The sequence below is a fragment of the Bubalus kerabau genome, chromosome 7 (assembly GCF_029407905.1).
Source record: "Bubalus kerabau isolate K-KA32 ecotype Philippines breed swamp buffalo chromosome 7, PCC_UOA_SB_1v2, whole genome shotgun sequence".
In the NCBI taxonomy this organism is placed as follows: domain Eukaryota; kingdom Metazoa; phylum Chordata; class Mammalia; order Artiodactyla; family Bovidae; genus Bubalus; species Bubalus kerabau.
The window spans coordinates 61,891,244-61,916,048 of NC_073630.1; the positions used below are offsets into that span (position 1 = coordinate 61,891,244).

The 24,805-nt window shown below is 42.2% G+C and overlaps 1 long non-coding RNA gene across 1 annotated transcript; it reads right to left on the reverse strand.

Annotated features, from left to right (window-relative positions):
* Positions 1-19,051: 19,051 nt before the first annotated feature.
* On the reverse strand, positions 19,052-24,480 carry LOC129657215 (uncharacterized). The gene is made up of 3 exons (XR_008716613.1): positions 24,179-24,480; positions 23,110-23,366; positions 19,052-19,185 (listed from the first exon to the last, which is right to left on the reverse strand). It is a non-coding gene; the product is annotated as an uncharacterized LOC129657215 (long non-coding RNA).
* Between the last annotated feature and the right edge of the window lie 325 nt (positions 24,481-24,805).

A 24,805-nucleotide genomic window follows, 5' to 3' on the forward strand; every position in this document is an offset into this window, starting at 1 on the left:
ATATTTAATTATGACTGATTGATGTTGATGTGTGGCAGGGACTATCATAACATTGTAAAGCAATTATCCTCCAATTTAAAAAAGAGAAAATGAAGAAGAAGAACAAAGCTAGCGGTATCACACTCTGATTTCACACTATTCATCAAAGCTACAGTAATCAAAACAGTATCTTACTGGCACAAAAACATATACATAGATCAATGAGATAGAATAGGGAGCCAGAAATAAACCCGCACTTATATGGTCAATTAACTTGCAACAAAGGTGGTAAGAATATACAATGTGGAAAAGACAACCTCTTTAATATGTGGTATTGGGAACACTCAACAGTTAGAGGCAGAAGAATCAAATGGGACTGCTTTCTCACACCATATACAAACAAGCAAAACTCAAAATGGATTAAAAGCTTTAACATAAGACTTGAAACCACAATTCCTAGAAGAAAATGTAGGCGGTGCACTCTTTGACATCAGTTTTAGCAGTATATTTTTGGATCTGTTTCATCAGGCAAGAAAAACAAAAGTAAAAATCAACAAATGTGACTTCATCAAACTAAAAAGCTTTTGCACAGTGAAAGAAACTATGAAACAAAAAGGTATCCTACTGAATAGGAGAAGATATTTGCAAATGGTATATTTCACAAGGGGTTGATATCTAAGATATGCAAAGAACTTATACAATTCAGCATCTCCCCCCCCCCAAAAAAAAACCTGATTAAAAAATTGGCAGAGGACATGACTATGAATAGACATCTTTCATAGAAGACATATAGATGGCCAACAGATGCATGAAAAGATACTCAATGTCACTAACCATTAGTGAAATGTAAATTAAAACCACAGTGTGACACCATCTAACACCTATCAGAATGGCTATCATCAAAAAGCATATTCAAAAGCAGAGACATTACTTTGCCAACAAAGGTTCGTCTAGTCAAGGCTATGGTTTTTCCTGTGGTCATGTATGGATGTGAGAGTTGGACTGTGAAGAAGGCTGAGCGCCGAAGAATTGATGCTTTTGAACTGTGGTGTTGGAGAAGACTCTTGAGAGTCCCTTGGACTGCAAGGAGATCCAACCAGTCCATTCTGAAGGAGATCAGCCCTGGGATTTCTTTGGAAGGAATGATGCTAAAGCTGAAACTCCAGTACTTTGGCCACCTCACACAAAGAGTTGACTCATTGGAAAAGACTCTGATGCTAGGAGGGATTGGGGGCAGGAGGAGAAGGGGACGACAGAGGATGAGATGGCTGGATGGCATCACTGACTCGATGGACGTGAGTCTGAGTGAACTCTGGGAGTTGGTGATGGACAGGGAGGCCTGGCGTGCTGCGATTCATTGGGTCGCAAAGAGTCAGACACAACTGAGCGACTGATCTGATCTGATCATCAAAAAGACAATAAAAATACAAGTGTTGGTGAGAATGTGGAATAAAGGGAATCCTTATGTATTGTTGACAGGAATGTGAAGTAGTGCAGCCACTGTGGAAAACAGTATGGAGATTCCTCAAAAAATTAAAAATAAGACTGTCATATGATTGAGCAATTTCACTTCTTAATATTTACTTGAAGAAAATGAAAACAGTAATTTTAAAAGATATATGAATTCCCATGTTCATTGCAGCATTATTTGCAATAGCCTAAATATGAAAACAACCTAAGTGTCCATTGATAGATGAATGGAAGAATATGTGGTGTATGTGAGCCTTCATAATGGTGGTGTATGGCATATGTACATAGATGTGTGTTTGTGTATATACATATATATGTACAGTGGAATGTCACTTAGCCATAATAAATGAAATTATGTTATTTGTGACAACACGGTTGGATCTAGAGGGTATTACACTAAGTGAAATAAGTCCAACAGAGAAAGACAAATACTATATGATAATACTTACCTGTGGAATCTAAAATACAAAACAAATAAATAAACAAACAATACAAAATGAAAACTCATTCACAGATACAAAGAATAAGTGAGTGGTTACCAGAAGGAAGGGGTGTGGGAGACTGGCAAAATAGGTTAAGGGAATTTAGAGGTACAAACTTTTATTTATATGATAAATGAGTCGTAGGGATATAATATATAACATAAGAAATATGGTTGATAATATTGCATTGCTTTATATGGGGACAGATGGTTACTAGATACATTGTGATGATCATTTCACAATGTATGCAAATGTCAGATCATTATGTAGCATATTTTGATACTAACATAATGTCATACATTGACTATATATCCATTTTTTAAAAAGAACCACAATAAGTATTAGAAAAAAAGAGCAGAAATGGGGACAGAATGATGACATAGATAGTATAGAAATAAATTTGTGTCCATGGTGTTCTTATAATCATTATAACAATATTATTATGTTTCTGCTTTTTAAGGTGTATAAAACATTTAAATGGATATACTTGGAAAAGATTAATATTAAGTTTGTAATCAACGTATAATTGTTTGGGACAATCCAATTTCCTAAACTAATAGACTTTGACTTAGCTGTATGAGGAGTAGACTGTTTCAAGGAAATATTGATAATTGAAATGTTAAAAACAAACTCACAGAAACATCCAGAATCATGTATAACCAAATATCTAGGTACGTAGCCAAGGTGACACATAAAAATTAACTATTGTGCAGTGCTTGGCACTTAGTAAGTGCTTCTCGGGTGGTACAGTGGTAAAGAATCCACCTGCCAACGCAGGACACGCAAGAGATGCAGGTTTGACCCTGGAATAGGAAGTGGCAACCCTCTCCAGTATTCTTGCCTGAAAAATTCCATGGACAGAGGAGCCTGGTGAGCTACAGTCCATGGGGTGGCAAAGAGTCAGACACGACTGAGAAACTGAGCACAGCAAACCAGGGAATACTATGATTACTTTGTATCATTCTTATGAGTATGAAAAAAGAGCTTTCTTTCTCTTATTGGCTCAAATGTATTCAAACACAATTGGCATGTTCAGAGTTAAAGGGGGAAAAAATTGCATGGTCTAAATAAAGAGTAGCAAAAATGACCAAACTGTTATTAACCTAAACCATTATTTGAACCACTGTTTTTTTCTCAGAAAGCAAAGAGGAAAAAGGACTGGTACATCTGGATAAATAGTAGCTATATGACACTCCCTCTGGGAAAAAAAAATTTATCAGTGTTATAATTCATTTGAAAAGAATGTACCTCCTCTATTACAAGTGGTGACACTTTCTCAGATGACTAAGATGTGGTTAGACCCTCACTTCAACCCTTTGCTCTAATTAGGGTAGTTTGGCTAAAAACTTTTCATTCACGGCCCTCAGTTACTCTCACTGAAACTAAATGTTCATAGGACTTAAGAGATGGAACAAACAAGAGTCATCCACTCAAGAAGATGCTACAACGGTAGGTAAAAAACGGGGCCAAGCAGGCAGGGCTCTGAGAACTCAAATTTGTTTTTAAGAAATGCTTCTTCATCTTCTCTAATATTTGTCTTCCACCTAAGATTTTATTCATTTGTAGGAAAAGTTTTATGACTTACATATATTAAAAAAAAAAAAAAAAAAAAACCAGATTGAAGCCACTGTTTGGCCCAGCATCATGTCTGATGCTACTATGTCCCTGTCAAGTATTCATTTAGTCTATGCTGGGGAATCCCAGAGATAGATATTTCCCTATTTTATGAAATACTCATTCCCTTGCATATTTTGAGAACAGAAAATGTCAGAAAGTCCTTTATTATATTGACGCCATAGACAACTTATACATGGTGATCTTACACAAACTGTTCCATGGAGAGAAGAGAAGGAAGGGCCTGAACAAAAGAACAAGATAGGAAGGATGGGCAAAAAAAAAAAAAAGCAACAAATAATAATCTTGGGCTGTGTTTCCAAAATTTCATCACTCAATATCCATTTTTTGCCATATCCAGCTCTAGTTAAATTTTTTTAACTTCACTAAGGTATAATTGACATACAATTGACTGCCTATATTTAAAGTATATATACTTATGAACTCATCACCACAATTGAGATGCTGAATGTATTAATCACCCCCAAGGGTTTTTTGGTGCAACGTTGTAATCTCTCACTCCCACCCCTCTCTGACCTCTGTCAGATAGAAAGATCTGCTTTCAATCACTACAGATTCGTTCACACTTTCTGGAATTTTATGCAAATAGAATCATTCTGTAGGTACATTCTTTTTGTCTGGCTTCATTAACTCAATTGTATTGAAATTCACCCATGATGTGTGTATCACTAATGCATTTCTTTTTATGACTGAGAAATTTGCCATTGTACGAGCATACTGCAACTTGTTTATCCATTCACCTATTGATGAATCTTTGAGTTCTCTTATCTATTTGACTATTATACACAGAGGTACCAGAAACATGTTTGTACCAGTCTCTGTATGGATATATGCTTTTATTTCTGTTGTATATGCAGCAATAAGATGGCTGAATCATTGAGTAGGTGGATATTTAACTTTCTAAGAAACTGTCCAATTGGTTTTCAAATTGATTGTGAAGGAAGGAAGGGAGAGAAAGAAAGGAAAAGGAAAGAATCTAGTAGCATAAACCAGTGGACTGGACCATAGGACTCCATTTAGCAAACATGCGGCAAACCTTTATCAAGGGTAGTCTGTATTTGAAGCTTCCTTGGCACTGTTCTATAAAGAAGGTGATCCCTCTTTATCAGCTGAGCTGGGTTGTGTGGGGGATCAAAACAGTGAGAGGTAGAAGGCATCAGATTATCTTCTCTTATTTTAGGTTGAACTATATTAAAGTTTCAGAGAAGGCGATGGCACCCCACTCCAGTACTCTTGCCTGGAAAATCCCATGGGCGGAGGAGCCTGGTAGGCTGCAGTCCATGGGGTCGCACAGAGTCGGACACGACTGAATAGACTTAGCAGCAGCAGCAGCAGCAGCAGCGTATTAAAGTTTGGGCTTCCCAGGTGGTCCAAGCGGTAAAAGAATCTGACTGCCAAGAGTACGGGATACAGGTTCAATCCCTGGGTCAGGAAGATCTTCTGGAGAAGGAAATGGCAATCCACTCCAGTGTTCTTGCTGGGATAATACCCTGGACAGCAGAGCCTGGCAGGCTACAGTCCATGAGGTTGCAAAGATTTGGACATGACTGAAGTGACTCAGTCTATATGAAAGTTCTACTTTTTTTTTAAGTCAGAAAGTGTGGAATATCTGCAGTGTCAAAAGGATTAGCCTAGTAGAGTTGCTGATAAACACCATGACCTTGGGCATAGTCCTATGACTGAGTTAACAATTCTTGAAATTTAGTGGCTGAAAATGAAGAGTATTACAGAGGAGAAAGTTGCTCAGGCATGTCCGACTCTTTGTGACCCCATGGACTATACTATACAGTCCATGGAATTCTCCATGGAGTGAGTAGCCTTTCCTTTCTCCAGGGGATCTTCCCAACCTAGGGAATGAACCCAGGTCTCCTGCATTGCAGGTTGATTCTTTATTACCTGAGCCACCAGGGAAGCCCAAGAATACTGGAGTGGGTAGCCTATCCCTTCTCCAGGGGATCTTCCCGAACCAGTAATTGAACCAGGATCTCCTGCATTGCAGGTGGATTCTTTACCAACTGAGCTATCAGGGAAGCCTGCAGTACAGACATAGGCTAACTGCTATTACCAATAGACTCTAAAGACCAAGATGGCCCAAACACAGTAAGCTTATGCCTCCCTCATCACACAGTCCAAAGCAGCTTCAGCTTGCCAGGAGGCTCTGTTTAACACTAAGGCAGAAGTTCTCCAACTTCAGCATTCAGCTTTCAAGGTCACTCCACGTGCCCATATCCAGCAGCAGCAGAAAAAAGTATATGAGAGGTTTTTGCGGGCCAGCTCTGGGAGTGGCCCACCTCATTTTTGCTCACATTCCACTGCAAGGGAAACTGAAAAATGCCTTTTCATTGTGTGCCAAAAAAGAAGGAAAAAAAGGTTGGTGACTGACTGGCAATCTCTGCCTAAAAATGGAAGACTTGAAGTAAGTTGTCAACTGGGTTAAAACATAGGAGATTAGGCACATTGACCTTTAGGAGATGTCTGGCTCCGAGTCCTCAGAATTTAAGCACAAATTCTGGAAAGACAGTTTTCCAGAGAACTTATAGAATGTCAGGTTTGGGAAAAAATCCTTTAAGCCATTTTGTAAGTCAACTTTAATAGTGATTGGTGGAAAGAAAATGCACTGTGCTACTAACTAGCTCTGTGACCTTTGGTAAGTTTTAACCTGCCTGAGACTTAGACTCGCTTTCTAACCTATGGAGGTAAAATATGTATATTTTTTAGTGTTATTCTGAGAATTTGAGATGACTTACGTCATTACGTCATAATGACACACAGTCATTATGAAATCCAGCCAAATGGCTGGCCATGCTCCATTAAGATGTCTCCACGGGCAGGGAGCTCAATGCTTCCAGGGTAGCCCTTTTCATTTCTATGCAGAGCTGACAGCCAGGAATGCTCTTTGTCTCAAGCAAAATCTGTTTTCACCTTGAGTCCTCCTTCTACCCACTGAAACCATACAGAATGAGGGGAATCATTCTGCATGCTAGCCCTTTGGCTGACTAAAAATAGCACTTGTACTCTGAGACTTCTCTTCCAGTTTCTTCTTCTATGACTCCCTCACCATTCCTGTTGATTTTATCTGAAAAACCTAGGCTTTGTATTTATGCTCTTATAATGTGATTCACTTACACTCCAAGTAAGATCTGAGTAGCACAGAGCACAGTGGGAGCACCTTCTCTTTTGTTTAAAAAATATATTAGTCAGGGTTAGGGTATCAGCTATGCTACTGTAACAGAGACTTCGAGATACGCACATTCAAATAAGAGATATCTATTTTTCTCTCGTGTAAGAGTCGAGGCAGGTAAGACCACAGGCAGATGGTCCAGGAGAGGTGTGTGGCTTATTCAAGCACTAAGGTTTCTTTCACTTTCAAGGTCTTCCTGTCAGCTAGGATGTTGTCTTTATGTATGGTTACAGTTGGCTCATCAGTGCCACATCCAGGTCCCAGCCTATGTTGAAGAAGAAGTGGTAGGTGAACAAGTGTTCTTATACGGAAGCAAATACAACGCACGCTCAACACGAATGCTATATCCATTAGTGAGAACTTAGTCACATGGTTGCAACTAGCTGCAAGGGAGATTGGGAAATGTAATTCTTCTTTGGGGAAAGGAAAAGAGGGTGGAACACTATTTTGCTCTAATGGAAGTAGGTGCTATTATCAGGAAGAAGGGGAGAATTGACACAGAAAGAAAACTAAGAGTCTGCCATAAGAAACTGAAAAATTAAAAGGCCCTCCAATTAAAAGAAATTAGGAATAATTAGCAAGAATAAGTAAAATTGCTAAGAATAAGTGGTGGAAAATATTAAATAGGGTGTTGGTAGTCCAGCTATGGGGTGAGCTAGAACGTAATGACGACAAATAGCTATATGCATTGAATAGTCTTTGCCTAGAAAGTGAATGACTAAACTTGGTGGAGCCTTCCACCGGAAAGTTGTTAGACGTTAAATGTTTTTTTAAGTCCTATATGTTATAGTTATGAAACAATCTAGTAGAAGTCATCTTTCCAAGAAAAAAATGGTAAGAAACCTCTATGAAATGAGAAAAATGACTATCTTTCCTGTTCTCGGAGAAAGAAAGAGATTAACTGATCAAAACAGAATTTTCCAAACTCCAGTGTCAGTGATCCTGCCCTCGGTAGAATGGGCAATTTCATCTGAAAATGCCCCAAGTGTCAATAATTGAAAAAAGCAGACAAATTGGGGAAAACAAAACATTTTCATTTTGGAGTGGGATGGGAATAATTACTGTGAAATATGCTAATTGCCTAGCTTGGTTTCTGGTGGTTTCTTGAGGTTTTAAGATTTCATTTTCATGATTCATTGGCCACAAATCATCAAAAATACCAAGAAGTAAAATATGCTTTAGGCTGAATGCATAAATTCCCCCTTAGCTTTTAGTAGGACTCAAGTATTGACATTTAGAAGGAGGAATTCTTTTTATACAATAACTGCAATCAAGCCTTAACATTATTACTGAAAAATACACCTCCAAGTGTACATACCCTATTGAACAGTATTCAGCAAAATCATCTCATTTTTTAAAAAAGGATGCTCTACTCATTAATTTCTTTTCCCTGGGGATGGTCTTGATCCCTGTCTCCTGTACAGTGTCACGAACCTCATTCCATAGTTCATCAGGCACTCTGTCTATCAGATCTAGTCCCTTAAATCTATTTCTCACTTCCACTGTATAATCATAAGGGATTTGATTTAGGTATACCTGAATGGTCTAGTGGCTTTCCCTACTTTCTTCAATTTAAGTCTGAATTTGGCAATAAGGAGTTCATGATCTGAGCCACAGTCAGCTCCTGGTCTTGTTTTTGCTGACTGTATAGACCTTCTCCATCTTTGGCTGCAAAGAATATAATCAATCTGATTTTGGTGTTGATCATCTGGTGATGTCCATGTGTAGAGTCTTCTCTTGTGTTGTTGGAAGAGGGTGTTTGCTATGACCAGTGCATTTTCTTGGCAAAACTCTATTAGTCTTTGCTCTGCTTCATTCCATATTCCAAGGCCAAATTTGCCTGTTACTCCAGGTGTTTCTTGACTTCCTACTTTTGCATGCCAGTCCCCTATAATGAAAAGGACATCTTTTTTGGATGTTAGTTCTAAAAGGTCTTGTAGGTCTTCATAGAACCATTCTACTTCAGCTTCTTCAGCATTACTGGTTGGGGCATAGACTTGGATTACTGTGATATTGAATGGTTTTCCTTGGAAATGAACAGAGATCATTCTGTCATTTTTGAGATTGCATCCAAGTACTGCATTTCGGACTCTTTGGTTGACCATGATGGCTACTCCATTTCTTCTAAGGGATTCCTGCCCACAGTAGTAGATATAATGGTCATCTGAGTTAAATTCACCCATTCCAGTCCATTTTAGTTCGCTGATTCCTAGAATGTCGATGTTCACTCTTGCCATCTCCTGTTTGACCACTTCCAATTTGCCTTGATTCATGGACCTGACATTCCAGGTTCCTATGCAATATTGCTCTTTACAGCATCAGACCTTGCTTCTATCACCAGTCACATCCACAACTGGGTATTGTTTTTGCTTTGGCTCCATCCCTTCATTCTTCCTGGAGTTATTTCTCCACTGATCTCCAGTAGCATATTGGGCCCCTACTGACCTGGGGAATTCCTCTTTCAGTATCCTATCATTTTGCCTTTTCAAGACAATCCCTATGGAAAAGAAATGCAAAAAAGCAAAATGGCTGCCTGAAGAGGCTTTACAAATAGCTGTGAAAAGAAGAGAAGCGAAAAGCAAAGGAGAAAAGGAAACATATAAGCATCTGAATGCAGAGTTCCAAAGAATAGCAAGAAGAGATAAGAAAGCCTTCCTCAGCGACCAATGCAAAGAAATAGAGGAAAACAACAGAATGGGAAAAACTAGAGATCTCTTCAAGAAAATTAGAGATACCAAGGGAACATTTCGTGCAAAGATGGGCTCGATAAAGGACAGAAATGGTATGGACCTAACAGAAGCAGTAGATATTAAGAAGAGGTGGCAGGAATACACAGAAGAACTGTACAAAAAAGATCTTCACAACCAAGATAATGACGATGGTGTGATCACTCACCTAGGGCCAGACATCCTGGAATGTGAAGTTAAGTGGGCCTTAGAAAGCATCACTACGAACAAAGCTAGTGGAGGTGAAGGAATTCCAGTTGAGCTATTTCAGATTCTGAAAGATGATGCTGTGAAAGTGCTGCACTCAATATGCCAGCAAATTTGGAAAACTCAGCAGTGGCCACAGGTCTGGAAAAGGTCAGTTTTCATTCCAATCCCAAAGAAAGGCAATGCCAAAGAATGCTCAAACTACCACACAATTGCACTCATCTCACACGCTAGTAAAGTAATGCTCAAAATTCTCCAAGCCAGGCTTCAGCAATATGTGAACCGTGAACTTCCTGATGTTCAAGCTGGTTTTAGAAAAGGCAAAGGAACCAGAGATCAAATTGCCAACATCTGCTAGATCATGGAAAAAGCAAGAGAGTTCCAGAAAAACATGTATATCTGCTTTATTGACTATACCAAAGCCTTTGACTGTGTGGATCACAATAAAACTGTGGAAAATTCTGAAAGAGATGGGAATACCAGACCACCTGACCTGCCTCTTGAGAAACCTGTATGCAGGTCAGGAAACAACAGTTAGAACTGGACATGGAACAACAGACTGGTTCCAAATAGGAAAAGGAGTATGTCAAGGCTGTATATTGTCACCCTGTTTTTTTAACTTATATGCAGAGTACATCATGAGAAACGCTGGGCTGAAAGAAGCACAAGCTGGAATCAAGATTTCCAGGAGAAATATCAATAAGCTCAGATATGCAGATGACACCACCCTTATGGCAGAAAGTGAAGAGGAACTAAAAGCCTCTTGATGAAAGTGAAAGTGGAGAGTGAAAAAGTGGGCTTAAAGCTCAACGTTCAGAAGACAAAGATCATGGCATCCAGTCCCATCATTTCATGGGAAATAGATGGGGAAACAGTGGAAACAGTGTCAGATTTTATTTTGGGGGGCTCCAAAATCACTGCAGATGGTGACTGCAGCCATGAAATTAAAAGATGCTTACTCCTTGGAAGGAAAGTTATGACCAATCTAGATAGCATATTGAAAAGCAGAGACATTACTTTGCCAACGAAGGTCTATGGTTTTTCCTGTGGTCATGTATGGATGTGAGAGTTGGACTGTGAAGAAAGCTGAGCGCTGAAGAATTGATGCTTTTGAACTGTGGTGTTGGAGAAGACTCTTGAGAGTCCCTTGGACTGCAAGGAGATCCAACCAATCCATTCTAAGGGAGATCAGCCCTGGGATTTCTTTGGAAGGAATGATGATAAGCTGAAACTCCAGTTCTTTGGCCACCTCATGTGAAGAGTTGACTCATTGGAAAAGACTCTGATGCTGGGAAGGACTGGGGGCAGGAGGATAAGGGGAGGACAGAGGGTGAGATGGCTGGACTCATGTCCATCCATCCACCTCATGTGTCCATCCATCCACCTCATGTGAAGAGTTGACTCATTTCAAAAGACTCTGATGCTGGATCACCGACTCGATGGACATGAGTCTGAGTGAACTCTGGGAGTTGGTGATGGACAGGGAGGCCTGGTGTGCTGCGATTCATAGGGTCGCAAAGAGTCGGACATGACTGAGTGACTGAACTGACTGACTGACTCATTAATTTAATTGATTTTAAAGGAGAGCAGCAAAGGCTAAGTGACCACATATAACATATGTTCTCCACTGTAATATTATAGCTCATGGTTAGTATAATGGCAAGAAACAATGTCTGAGAAGGTAGCATGTACTAGGCTGGACTGAGAGTATGTGTCCTCATTGGCAAAATTTCCCTGGGCAAACTTTCAATTTGAGTCACTTTCAGAAAAGAATAGAGGTTATCAAATCTGAAATCATTCTTTGGAATGGGGAAGTCCCCATTCTTGAGCAAAAGCACAAAAGATTTTGAAATTTGTAAATTAATGCAAAGGCAATTACTACAGGAGGGTTTAGTTCACTTCTCTTGTCATCTGCTCTGTGAGATTTCTTTCTTTTTTTCCCCCAAAGGTAATTCTCAACAGCCTCCTTCTAGAACTGGCTTTGAAGTCCTCTGCACACCTGTGTAGATTATACAGCAGGGAGCAGAGCTTCCACACCCAAACTCTAAATTTACAATGCAGCATGAAGTTAAGACATGTCCCCTAGCATCTTGTTTAAAAGTTAAACCCAAGCTCGATATAATCTCCTGCAATGGTTAACCCTTGCCCAGATTGAGCACATAGTCCCCGTGCTGCAGAAAGAGGATAGACTCTGCTTCTATAAGCAGTAACTCTTTCCTCAGAGACATATAACATAGATCCTGAGTGAATGACTTTTGTGATAGGTGCTCTCAGAACATTATAAAGAATTTCTGACCGTCCCTTATTCTTTCCCTGGGGGCCAGGAGTGACAAAATGCATCCACCTGATAGGTTCCTCCACCCCTTTGGCTTCTCGGATTTTTAATTAACATGTTAATGACACTCTTGGGGGATAAAGGGACAATTTCTCTTACCAGCATTACCTAAGCCACAGCCTTTACCTTATTCTCTTTCTCCTCAGGTATCCCCACCCCTTATCCTGAGTGAAAGCATTGGAGACTAGCCTTATTTCCTGCTGTATGTGCAAGGATGGGATTGAAGGATCCCAGAAAGAGTGCAAAAGGCTGGAACCAAAAAAGCTGGGACAAAACATTGGGGCTTGGGTTGGCTTGAGTTGGGAGAATTCTAGGACCAGGCGTCGGGGGCAATGAAGGGTCAGAGAGCTGGCAGGACTGGGCAGACAGAGACAAGGGAAGAATAGCCAGGAGAAATTGGTTGAGAGCCAAATGTTTGCCCTAGGCAGGAAGTCCCTCACATCCTTCCAGCTGGAGTGGGACCAGACCCTGGGCTCAGCCAGCCTCAGCCTTGCAGGTGCTGGCAGGGACACAGCTGCACCTGGCTCGAATGGGTGTGTAGGTGGGAACTACAGATAGGCACCTGGTTTCTGGCTACACACTTGGCTCTGATCCAGTGCCACTCCCTGACCCCATAAACCATGAACTCTCTGGCTCTTGCCTTGGAGTCCAAGGAGTCCTCTTCCTAGCCCGTTTCTCAGTCTGGGTTTTATCTTGTGATTTTGGCTTTGCCATAGCTCCTGATTGCTATTGTTCAGTTCATTTGCTCAGTTGTGTCTCACTCTTTGCAACCCCATGGACTGTAGCACGTCAGGCCTCCCTGTCCCTCACCATTTCCTGGAGTTTGCCCAAATTCACGTCCATTGAACTGGTGATGCCATCCAACCATCTCCTCCTCTGCTGCCCTCTTCTCCTTTTTCCTTCAATCATTCCCAGCAACAGGGTCTTTTCCAATGAGTCAGTTCTTCACATCAGGCGGCCAAAGTATTGGAGCTTCAGCTTCAGCATCAGTCCTTCCAGTGAATGCTCAGGGTTGGTTTCCTTTAGGATTGACTGGTTTGGTCTCCTTGCAGCCCAAGGGACTCTCAAGAGTCTTCTCCTAGCTTGTTCCTAATTTCATCCTCTGTGCCTAAGATCAAGCCTACTCCTGTTCCTGATCAGGCTTATAAGGACCCTTCCTGAGTTCTTTCCTCATTGGACCCCAGACTCTGGTTTCAACCTCTAGTAAAGATGAATCTCTAGGTGGTAGGTACCATCTTGTTATCAAGAATTATTTTTTTTTAAATCTTTCTCTCAGTTTACTATTTGAACCCTTGGCTCTAACCTTTATGCATAGGAAGAGATCATGACATAAAGAAGACTTGGTCAGCATCCCGAATCTTAGAACTCTCAATCAGCTCATACCACAAGACCCCTGGGAGACAGCTTTCTCTTTGTCCCCCCACCCTTCTCTGGCCTCCTCTCTGGTGGGCCATGAGCCTTTTGACCCTCATATGGAGGTAGCCTGGGAGACTGACCCCTAGGTTGGTTCTAGGACTGCAGCTCCCCATCTCAACCCCTTACCCACAAAGCTGGAGGTAGCCTCCATCCAGCCTGTCTTCCTGCACCTGCCTCAGAACATGGACTCAAACATGATACAGAGAAGACAGAACCAAGATTATTCAACACACTATTTTTATTATAAATTTTATTTCCTCCAACCATTATATGTACTATTCTGTAGAATAGTATAATCTTACAAAATCCATTGTCAATTATGTCCATTTCAGACTTTCCCATCTTTGTGAATAGAATTGCTGTTACTAGGAAAAAATGCACATATAGAGATAATTTGCACACAGTTCGGGGGCTTCCCTGGTGGGTCAGCTGGTAAAGAATCTACCTGCAATGAGGGAGACCTAGGTTCTATCCCTGGGTTGGAAAGATCCCCTGGAGAAAGGAATGGCTACCCACTCAGTATTCTGGCCTGGAGAATTCCATGGACTGTATACTTCATGGGGTTGCAAAAAGTCAGACATGACTGAATGACTTTCAGACTCAAGGTGCCCATGGAGCCCTAGGAGCCCCTCCATGAACCCTGGGTTTAGATCAGGTTAAGTTATGCCTTCTAACCTTGGTCAGTTGACTTTTAGATACTTTGATGAGGCCTTTGCTGTTCATTTTGATCCAAAACAATTTTCCACAAGTTCTCTGGGCTCTGCACTGCCCTTCTTTCCAGTTCCTCTCTGTACAGTCACAACCTACATTATCATCATCAACACCATCTTCATTATTAATGTCATTCCACCTGGGCTTCATCTTACCCCCTAGACCTTTTCTAGGAGACATGTTATTAGTAGCAGAAATCTAAATCTATTGACTTGAACCTTAAAGGCACCCTCTTTAAGAAAGAGAGTATAAAAATATCTTACCATTGCAAATTTTGTCCCCCCGCCCCCAAAATCTATGTATGTATGTATGTATCAAGGCTATGGTTTTTCCAGTGGTCATGTATGGATGTGAGAGTTGGACTGCGAAGAAGGCTGAGTGCTGAAGAATTGATGCTTTTGAACTGTGGTGTTGGAGAAGACTCTTGAGAGTCCCTTGGACTGCAAGGAGATCCAACCAGTCCATTCTGAAGGAGATTAGCCCTGGGATTTCTTTGGAAGGAATGATGCTAAAGCTGAAACTCCAGTACTTTGGCCACCTCATGCCAAGAGTTGACTCATTGGAAAAGACTCTGATGCTGGGAGGGATTGAGGGCAAGAGGAGAAGGGGACAACAGAGGATGAGATGGCTGGATGGCTTCACTGACTCGATGGACGTGAGTGTCAGTGAATTCTGGGAGTTGGTGATGGACAGGGAGGCCTGGCATGCTGCGATTCATGGGGTTGTTAAGAGTCGGACACGACTGAGCGACTGATCTGATCTGATCTGATCTGATATACATATATATGTGTGTGTGTGTGTGTGTGTTAATATATAACGAAACATACACTGAGGTCCCATACCATGACCTGGATAAGATCTATGAAAATGAGGGGCCCAAAGATTAAGCCTCACTGTCTCCATGTTAAGTCCATCTCTGTATATTAGCCTGTAAGAGGCTTACAGAAGGATGGCCTGCTCGGTGACTCTCCACCATTTGGAGGGTGAGTGAATATTTCTTTTACATACAGCTCAGAGCTACTATAACTTTATGTCTGTCAGAAAGCCTGCACCTGACTGTCAAGCATGGCAGTGACAGCTTATGATGATTAATTAGATTTTTAATTAATGCCTTACCACTTAATTAAGAAGGATCCCTTGGAGTAAAATCCCAACTAAATATTCTTTCTTTTATTAATGCTCCCTGCCTGATAGCAGAGGAAACGATGAGAGAAAGTGTGTGATATGTGTTGGTTTTTATTCTCCCTAGAGGTCATAAAGATAGTATCAGAACAGCTGTATGGGTTCTAATTTCTTTCTGTAAAATGTTCTCATTCTGTAGATTGCCTGGTGTATTTTCTCTGGGACTCATTTTCATTTTTCAGCTCCTTTTCATCCAGCAACATTTACTGAGCCATTACCATGTACTGGGCGTTGTTGTAGATGCTCCATAGATTGAAAGAGGGTAATTGCTGTCTCTGCCTTCTGGGGAACCCTGGACCCAGAGAGGCAGCACCAGGGTGGAAAGATAAGTAGGACAATGCCCTAAGAAATGACCATGAATGGGGCTTGAAACTCCTTGTGGTAACAGTTCTCCAAGAAGAATCCCAAAGCTGGCTTGAGTTGTCATAATGTCTTTGTGGACCAAGCCTGGTGCTGGACACTTTACACCCATTAATTATCACTATTTAGAGCAGAGGACAATGAAGCATTGAGTACCTTGCCCATGATCCTTGCCCTGGTCAAACCCCATTGCTAAATCCTCGCACCACCCTGGGTTGGTGGCCTGTCAATTACACACACACATCCCTTATAATAACTGTTCAACAGCCTCTCCACTACAGGTCCCATCAGAGAAGGGATTGTGTGTCTGCCTTGGTCACTCACCACTGTATCCTCAGCACTTGGCACAGACCAGCATAACAACTCAATCAATGTTTGGTGAGTGAATTGATGGAATGAGGGGAGGAAGGAGAGGGAAAGCAAGCAAAGGGAAGAAGCAAAAAGAGAGGAAGGATGGAAAGAAAGGAGGGAGAAATTGAAAAGCAGCAAAGCCGTGATTCTGGTCTAGGTCTGACTCCTTTGATAGTCCACGTTCTTTCTGCTCTACCACACTGCCCTTCAGGATCATCAGTGAGTGTGTGCATAGACTCAGAATGACTCCTGGGAGGGAAAATACTCTCCCATGTGTAGCCTGCTTGAGAAGGCTGCAAATCATTGTCATTCTGTGATGGTCACCAGGTCAGCGGGAGCAACACCCACAGTGGAATATGTCCCCAGTCTCTGGGATGCCACACCACCTGTCCAGTCATGCTGGTCCCCTCTTCTAGGCTGAGTCAGTCCCAGCCTCCCCCGGCATTTGGCCTCCAGAGAGGCACTGAAGCCCTGTCTGTCCAGCTCAATGTGGAAAAATTCCTTGCTCTCTTTGCTCAGCCAAATCAAGATGGGCAGTTCGCTCAAGAAATTTTTACTAATGAAACTAAAAAAGGAAAGAGAAAAATAGTTTCCCAGAAGACTAAAATTGGATGAGCTTACCGAGTATATTTTGCTAAATCATGCGTACCTAAGCTCAGAGCGGTAGCACAACTCACAGGGCCAACTTTCAGCTTTTGTTCCTTTATCCTACCTACCTGGGCTGAATGCTAAAATTAAATATTCAGAGCATTTCTCTCCTATGATAATTAGATTGTTGACAAGTCTTTCCAATCTAGTGGGAGCCCAAATCTCTATCAGAACCTGCTCCCTGATCCTCCCACTCACACCCAGACTGTCTTCACTGGCTCTGAGCTGCGGTAAGTTCTCTCCTTTGCAACCAGGGTCAGTTTCAGGGGTGTTTGACCCATACAATTGCTCAGGGCCCCTTGCTCAGAAGGGCCTCTTGCCTGGTGTTTAATGCTCACCAGTTGCTGTCTTGAAATTCTTAATAATTTTATCTTTGAGTTTATATTTTGGAAGTGAAGCCATAAAATAACTTGTTCTCAAGGGCTTCTCCAGTGGCTCAGCTGGTAAAGAATCAGCCTGCCAATGCAGGAGATGCAAGAGACTCAGGTTTGATCCCTGGGTCAGGAAGATCCCCCAGAGAAGGAAATGGCAAGTCACTCAAGTATTCTTGCCTGGAAAATTCCATGGACAGAGGAACCCGGCGGTTTACAGTCCATAGGGTCACAAAGAGTCAGACATGACTGAGCACGCACAGGCACAGCCAAGGAGCTGGTAAAGTGGTAGATCCAGGATTCAAACCCAGATCTGGGATGTTCCCTTAACCAATATGCTTGGAGATAGAAGGGCTCAGAGGAGAAATAACTCAGAGTTGGCATGGACAGGGAAGAGATTGCAGAGAGGGAGGGACCCAAAATAGGATATGGATAAAGGAGAGGCTTTAGGAAGAAAAAAGAGACAAAGAGAGCTGCCGAATCAGAAACCCTGAAAGTGAACTCAGCAATCTGTCTTAACAGCTATATGCTCAAGTTTGAGAACCGCCAAGTTTGTTAATGCATTTCAAGTGCTTAGAGAACTGTGCTTGGCACTCTAATGCTTCCTCAGTATGAAACAGTATTAATAGCTGCAGGCCCACAGATCATCACCTGCGGCTTTGACCCCACCCAGGTCCTGCCCTGGTTTCCTGAGTCCCTTAGGGGTCTCCACCCTGATGATGTGTGGCATCCGTCTTCCTGCGTGTTTCTTCAGGCCTTCCGTAACCTCCCCTGACCAGTTTGCCCAGCCCAGGGAGATGCTGGCCCAGCTGCTTTCTGGGCCTAGAGGCTGTCCTGAAGCTCAACTTACCTGGTGGAGCCACACCCTTTCCAGGTCCAGTCTTGGCAAAAAAGGTCTTTCCTTAGGTGAACCTGGCTCTTGCTTAGGGCTTTGCTTGTGAAAATGCCTCTCCATGACTTAAGCCACCTTCTGGGCCATGCAGGAGGACTCAGAGCTAGGGTGGTGCCTCAGATATGTTCCTTCTTCACTCAAGCAAAGCTGTTTTGCATGAACTAAATAAAATAAATGGATGTGGTTTTTGTTTGTTTGTTTTTACTAAATGGGGAGACATCAGTTTGGACCATTTCATCTATAGAATCCATTGACCTAGCTATTGTCAACTATTTTGTTCACCCCATAACTGCAGCATGCTAGTTTCCCTGTCCTTCAGTATCTCCTGGAGTTTGGTCAGACTCAGGTCCATTGAGTTGATGATGCCATCCAACCATCTCATCCTCTGCTGTCCACTTCTCCTCCTGCCCTCAATCTTCCCCAGCAACAGTGTTTTTCAGTGAGTTGGCTTTTGGTATCAAGTGGCCAAAGTATTGGAGTTTTAGCTTCAGCATCAGTTCTTCCAATGAATATTCAGTGTTGATTTCCTTTAGGATTGACTGATTTGATCTCCTTGCTCTACAAGGGACTCTCGGGAATTTTTTCTAGCACCACAATTCAAAAGCATCAACTCTTCAGTGCACAGCCTTCTTTATGATCCAACTCTCACATCCATACAGGACTACTGGAAAAACCATAGATATGACTATATGGATCTTTGTCAGCAAGGTGATATACACATTAACAAATAAAAACTACATTTAAGTGTTTAGATTTAAAAGGTGTATAACATCACTTTGCTGCCAAAGTAATGGTGGCAACATGAATAAGCTTCACTGACCTGGGACATAAGAAAAAAATACTACCAACGCTCACTCAGCAATATCTCCATCTCCATCTAGATGTCTACTTCCTGGAGCCACTCTTCTGAAAGTACTCCCAAATGGGGTTTTGAGAGTCCTAGAGACAGAATACTAGAAATAGCCAACTTTAATCAGGGCTAGACGAAGAGCCAGCTTCATGGGCACCATTTTGAAATTTTTCATAACTTTTGAAGAAGCCCACATTTTCATTTTGCACTGGGCAAAATTACACAGCTGGTTTTGTTAAGACATCTGGGTTGAAGGGGGAAAGAAAGAACCAAGAAACAAAAATCGGAATTGCAAATCAAACTCTTCATCAGCTTCTTCTCTCAGTTTGCTGACTTTAACCTCCATGACCCTCAATGGAAAGTATCACTTCATGAGACTTCAGTGCCACCTGGTAGAAATGAAGGGTGTGAACTTGGATAGACCTGGAGTCTCACAGATCTGGGGAGCCAGGATCAGCCATGGCGACTCTTAGCAAGATCCCCAATCACCTTACACCTCTGTTTTCTCATCTATACAGTAGCAAACCCAATAAAACATGCTTTTTATAGGCTCCAGAGGGATACTGTGAGACTCGATAGAGGAAAAGAGGGTAGAGAACCCAGTAGACACTGGACACATAGTGAGTGCTTAGTGAACACTAACTTTAAATATGGAAGGTTATACTCTCACTAGAGTTCTTTGGTAGGGTAAGAGTAGAAAATTTGTGTCAGATGATGCAAAAAAGGCGAACTTCGTGACTTTGACTTCTCTGTTCCAGAAGTGATCTTACTCTTACTACCTATTGCTGCTCGTTTGAACATTTTGCTGCTGTTGTTGCTTTCATTTTGATGAAATATATCATAATGGGAGCCTAAGCTTTTGACCTTAAATTCAAAGTGAGAAGAATTTTGTAGAAGATAGGAATGGGAGTAGGTGGAACTATGGGGAAATGTTCCATAAAGGAGGTTGGTGAACCAAACTCTAACCAGACATTGTCATGGCAGCATATAGGATTTGTTGTTGGTGTTCAGTTGCTGAGTTGTGTCTGACTCTTTGTGACCCCATGGACTGCAGCACACCAGGCTTCCCTGTCCATCATCAACTCCAAGAGCTTGCTTAAATTCATGTCTATTGAGTCAGTGATGCCATCCAACCATGTCATCCTCTGTCATCCCCTTCTCCTCCTGCCTTCAAACTTGCCCAGCATCAGAGTCTTTTCCAACGAGTCAGCTCTTCACATCAGGTAGCAAAGTATTGGAGTTTTAGTGTCAGCATCAGTCCTTCCAAGGAATATTCAGGACTGATTTCTTTTAGGATGGACTGGTTTGATCTTGCATTTCAAGGGCTTCTCAAGAGTCTTCTCTGACACCACAGGTCAAAAGCATCAGTTCTTCAGTGCTCAGCTTTCTTTATAGTCCAACTCTAACATTCATATGATTACTGGAAAAACCATTAACTTTGACTAGATGGACCTTTGTTGGCAAGTTATGTCTCCACTTTTTAATATGCTTTCTAGGTTGGTCATATCTTTTCTTCCAAGGAGTCTTTTAATTTCATGGCTGCAGTCACCATCTGCAGCAATTTTGGAGCCCCCCAAAATAAAGTCTGTCACTGTTTCCATTGTTTCCCCATCTGTTTGCCATGAAGTGATGGGACCAAATGCCATGATCTTAGTGTTTTGAATGTTGAGTTTTAAGCCAGCTTTTTCACTCCCTCTTTTACTTTCATTAAGAGGCTCTTTAGTTCTTCTTTGCTTTCTGTCAAAAGGGTGGTGTCATCTGCTTATCTGAGGTTTTTTATATTTCTCCCAGCAATCTTGATTCCAGTTTGTGCTTCATCCAACCCAGCATTTTGCATGACTGACTCTGCATATAAGTTAAATAAGCAGAGTGATAATATAGAGCTTATTTATATGACAGAGTCCTTTCCCAATTTGGAACCAGTCCATTGTTCCATGTCCAGTTCTAAATGTTGCTTCTTGACCTGCATATAGATTTCTCAGGAGGCAGGAAAGGTGGTCTGGTATTCCCATCTCTTGAAGAATTTTCCACAGTTTGTTGTGATCTATACAGTCAAAGGCTTTGTTATAATCAATAAAGCAGAAGTAGATGTTTTTCTGGTTCTCTTACCTTTTCTATGATCCAATGGATGTTGGCAGTTTGATCTCTGGTTCCTCTGCCTTTTCTAAATCCAGCTTAAACATCTGGAAGTTCATGATTCATGTACTGTTAAAGCCTTGCTTGGAGAATTTTGAGCATTACTTTGCTAGCGTGTGAGATGTGTGCAATTGCATAGTAGATAGAACATTCTTAGGCATTGCTTTTCTTTGGGATTGGAATGAAAACTGACCTTTTCATTGTGGCCCAGCGGGTAAAGAATCCGCCTGTGATGCAGGAGACCTGGGTTCAATTCCTGAGTTGGGAAGATCCCCTGAAGAAGGGAAAGGCTACCCACTCCAGTATTCTGGCCTGGAGAATTCCATGAACTGTATAGTATAGTCCATGGGGTCACAAAGAGTCGAACATGACTAAGTGACTTTCACTTTCACTATGTCCCAAAATGTCCATTGAGTCAGTGATGACATCCAACCATCTCATCCTCTGTCTCCCCCTTTTCCTCCTTCCCTCAATCTTTCCCAGCATCAAGGTCTTTTTCAACGAGTTGGCTCTTTACATTAGGTGGCCCAATTATTGGAGCTTCATCATCAGTCCGTCCAAGGAATATTCAGGGTTGATTTCCTTTAGTACTGACTGGTTTGATCTCTGTACAATCCAAGGAACTCCCAAGAGTCTTCTCCAGTACCACAATTGGAAAGCACCAATTCTTGGGCACTCAGTCTTCTTTATGGTCCAACTCTCACATCCATACCTGACTACTGGAAAAACCATAGCTTTGACTAGATGGACCTTTGTTGGCAAAGTCTCTGCTTTTTAATACTCTGTCTAGGTTTGTCATCGCTTTCCTTCCAAGCAGAAAGTGTCTTTTAATTTCATGGCCGCAGTTACTGTCCACAGTGATTTTGGTGCCCAAGAAAATAAAACCTGTCACTGCTTCCACTTTTTCCTCTTCTATTTGCCATGAAGTGATGGGACTGCATGCCATAATCTTAGTTTTTTGAATGTTGAGCTCCAAGCCAGCTTTTTCACTCTCATCTTCCACCCTCATCAAGAGGCTCTTCAGTTCCTCTTTGCTTTCTACCAGGATCTGGCCCCCTATAAATGTGACCAGCTTCATAGTTTACATTATCCTTAGGTTCTAAGGAGTTAGGGAGAGGTTGGAGTATCTATCTTCATTTGCTAAGCAAAACCTCTTTTGACAGATTTTGACTAGGGATTCAGGTTTGCCTTCTCCTGCATCAGGACGCTGGGAGGTCAGAGTGAGCCCAGAGGTTAGAGAAAATGGTGGTGGTTATTGTGATGCTCTTCCTCCCCCCACCCCATCCCACCCCCCCAGCAACCACCACCTCTTCCTGTGTGGCTGGAGAAGGAGAGGGATTGACTAGCCAGAAAGACTGATTCGGTTGCCTCCCAAGGTCTTCTCTCAAAGGGTACATTTACCTCTGTGCATTACAAACAAAAAGATCTATGCGAAATAAAAATGTTAAATCCTTAGTGTTCCTTCATCATAGGGCTTGAAAGTCGGAAGGACCTCTCAGTCTCATCTCCTTTGCCAGTGAAAATTCTTAGGCAAGAGGGGGGCCATCTTGGAGGATGTTTACAGCAGTGCCTCCCAGGAAGTTAGCTGAGGAGTCAGGCTGATGAAGCACCTGATGCGCCAGGTGGCCACACATTATGCTTGTTAATCACATTATTCACGGTGAGACTCCAAGGATATTCATGGGGATGACATACGTAGTGCTGATATAATCTCAAGTGTTTCATTGAGAACATTTTAAAAGGCACTGTAAAGCTTTTTAGACATAAATAGAGCCAGGTTCTTAAAGCATCAAAATTGCTAAATACTACCTTGATGACACTAAAACAGTAAAGTTTCAGAGGTTCCTAAGTTAAAACATCCAAGTGAACACTTAATTGGTGTTAAAGGGAAAGCAACCAGTTAACACCCTGATGTTGACAGTCAGAAATTTTCATGATGTAGCTTCCCCATCCCTGGGCACTATCTATAGAAGTTAAGAGACTGAGAGACTGCCTAGCCAAGCCCTGATTCATGAGCCCCAATCCCACCCTCAGCCCCCAGAAGAAAAAGCTCAGAATTTCCCAAAGCAGCCCAACCATAGCTACTGCATATCCCACTCAATCACTTAACCTTCTGGTGTGCCCCCCATCTCTGAATGTTGTTCTACCAAGTTGGGTCACTTACATTGTAACTTTACCTTTAAAGGCAGATGCGTGATCCTGGGCCCTTCTTGACTTACATCCATATTCACGTCATTTTGCTTAAAGACACTTTTTGAGTTGGCACTGAGCTTTCCAAGTGGCTGAAGTTCCATAAGACCAACCCCAATTTTCCAACTCTTCTCCCTTTTCAACCCAGAATAATGTCTATTTTTGCTCATTTTGGCAATGACCTGTTTAATGGGAGCTGAATGACTGTGTTGCGTAGTCAGGAGTCCGAGTTGGCAGGCTCCATCTACAAAGAAATGGCATAAAGAAACACTGTTCTAGATCAAGCACCTTGCACATGAGGGTAATCCCCTCCCCTCTCCCCATTTCCCCCTCCCCTCTCCCTCCTTCCCACTCTCCCCTCCCTCAGGGATTGGTACACAGGGTTAAACTGTTAGCTAACATCTCCATCTGATTCTCCCGGTTTCCTATTTGCCTCCAGGAAATCTGGCTACATGAAAACAAGGTTTATCTTTTCCAAGAGACAGGTGATAAAATGATGAACTCTTCTTTTTCATTTTGGGCATTTGGCACAGGATCCCCACCCCCCAAAACCTTGCTTTTCCACAATTACCTCCTGGAATTGCTAATTAATTATCTCACTGAGATGAGAACAATATGAGGAAGACATACTTAAATCTAGCAGATAATGAAATAGCCAGGTTAGACTTAATTCTGCTTAGAACTCTTTTCATACAGCACTTAAGAATCTAATTCTGGCTTCAGAGCAAACCATAAAACAAATCGTTTAAACGAATTAAAAAAAAAAAACCTAAGATATACTACACATCATTCGTGTGACATGATGTGAGTAGTCAAATGTTGATCCAGTACTGGGCGAACAGGGGTCACAATTTTCAGTGAAATCTAACATTGCCATGCTTGCTGTGCTGTGAAGAGCTGCAGCCACCACTCCCTGCTGTTCTGATACTGAGCCAGGAGGTCTGCTAAAGGACTTCCCAGGAGGTTCAGTGGGTAAAGAACCCGCTGCCAACATAAGAGATGCGGGTTTGATCCCTGGGTCAGGAAGATCCCCTGGAGGAGGGCTTGGCAACCCACTCCAGTATTCTTGTCTGGAGAATCCCATGAACAGAGGAGTCTGGTGGGCTACAGTCCACAGGGTCGCAAAGAGCTGGACACAACTGAAGTAACAGCACGAACTCACACAGGCCTGTAAAGTGGGGACTGATGACCCTACAACTCACTCTTATAAAATGGTAGCTAATTACCAGGTGCCCTCTTTGTGGTTCCCAAACTGCTTCACCTGGCTTTGAGTCGAGTCACCTAGGTAGAGTAATAGAGTGGAGAGTAGCCAAGCCAATGAAAGCCAGCACTTAAGAGACTGCCACCACCCAGGCCCAGGCCCAGCCCAAGCCCAGCCCCAGCCCCACCCCAGGGAAGCTTGGCCCCAGCCCCACCTAATCAAGCTACTGATTTGTCTTCAGGGAGGGACCCAGAGAGTGCTCTGCCAAGGTGCCCTTGTTAGGACTTGTCACTCCCTGGGACTATGCTGGTCGCCACTGCTGGGGCTTGTTTCTTGAGGCTAAAGGGTACAATGAGTTGCAACAGCTATGGCTTTATCTGTCCCTAAGCACCTCATTGATCTTGACAGTAATGACAGCAATGGAAAAAATAAAATCGATATATTTGAATTGCTCAAGGATGTTTCTCCGAGGTTCGGCTGGG